We start from the raw sequence: 1,667 nt of genomic DNA on the forward strand, positions 1-1,667 counted from the left end.
TCCTCCTCCTCCTCCTCCTCCTCCTCCTCCTCCTTCACAGTATTCTCAGTTTCTCAGTATTCTATCTGCATGTATGCCTGCAGGCCAGAAGAGGCGCCAGACCTCATTAAAGATGGCTGAGCGCCACCATGTGGTTGCTGGGAATTGAACTCAGGTGGGAATTGAACTCAGGACCTTTAGAAGAGCAGGCAATGCTCATAACCACTGAACCATCTCTCCAGCCCCACAACTTTTCTTCTTAATTAGAGATGCCTCCTGTCCTATTTCACAGCACTTCATCTTTTATGACATTAGTTAGTGTAAGTCCCAAGTCCCAGCCTCTGGCCTCCATCTTTGTAGGCCCCGTCCCTGTGCCCGCCAAGCCTTGACTCCTCCCCGAAGGAGTGTGAAGACAGCCTGCCAAAATCTTGACCACTCCTCAGTCTATTTAAACTGTTTTCTCAGAAAGTTTCTGCATGGTCTCTTTCCTCCTGTCCCCTCCCCGTGGTTACCCTTGGCGCCACAGGAGAGTGCAGGAATCCCATTAAACCTGGATATTTTTAATTTGGCTTGTTGTGATTTGGCTTGATTGGGATTTTTGCATTGGCAGAGAGCTCATGTTAGGAAAATTCCTAACAGTTAGGTTTTTTTTTCCTACTTACATATTTATTCTTTCTTGTAGGTAAGAGCGAGTGACCTGGAATTTCCTGCATAGCCCGGGCTAGGCCAGGCTAATCTGCCTGATCCAGGACCCCGAAGCAGGACTAGCAGTGTAAACCATTATGTGGTTATTTTTTAATGTCTGCCCCCTTGTTAGGATGTAAAATATTTGATATGTATGGACATTTAGTCTGCATGTATGTTTGTGCATGATGTGTATGTCTGGTGTCCTCAGAAGCCAGAGAGGACATCAAATCTCCTGCAGATGGAGTTACAGACAACTGTGAGTCACCACCTGGGTGCTGGGTATCCAACCTGGGCCCCCTAGAAGAACAGCAAGTGCCCTTAACTGATGAATCATTCCCTCCAGGTCTTCACTCAGGATTTTAAGGTGTAAATGAATGCCATTAAACAGAATTATACTTGAAACAGATTGTCCATCTGTTCACTGAAAATCTAAATTGTACCAGTTGCAGTACTGAGTACACAGAGCAGAGAGCTAAGAGAAAGACAAAGAACATGCTGCAGCAAGCGCTGCCCCAAGACAAACTGAAATGCAGGGTCATGGAATAAACCAGGAAAGCAGTGATTATTTTGTCATCTGATGATACTTGAGGATCACATGTTTCTTTTGTTCTCCTGGTAACCTCTGACCTTGTTGCAATAGGAAATATTTCCACACTAGCCCAGAATGGAGTATAATAAAGGTTTCTTTATTAGGGGGTAAACTCACAGAACTGGTAGCAATCCACAGTCCTCTGTGTGCAGTAGGAGCCAGAACTGAATCCAGATACCTAGGGGCCTGTGCATGACTTTTGTCTGCATATATGGTATATGAGACCACACCCAAAGTGGGTCAGTATCTTAAAGGCTATTGACTGAAGGAGTTCCCACAACACCTCCCCCTTTTGTCTAAATAAGAGAGTTCTAAGCCTAATACAAAATGATAAACAATAAGAACAAATATCAAGTATAAAAAATTGGAATTACAACCAGCATGAACAATATCAAGCAAGAAACATATGCTA

This window comes from Microtus ochrogaster, chromosome 21, assembly GCF_000317375.1.
Source record: "Microtus ochrogaster isolate Prairie Vole_2 chromosome 21, MicOch1.0, whole genome shotgun sequence".
NCBI lineage: Eukaryota > Metazoa > Chordata > Mammalia > Rodentia > Cricetidae > Microtus > Microtus ochrogaster.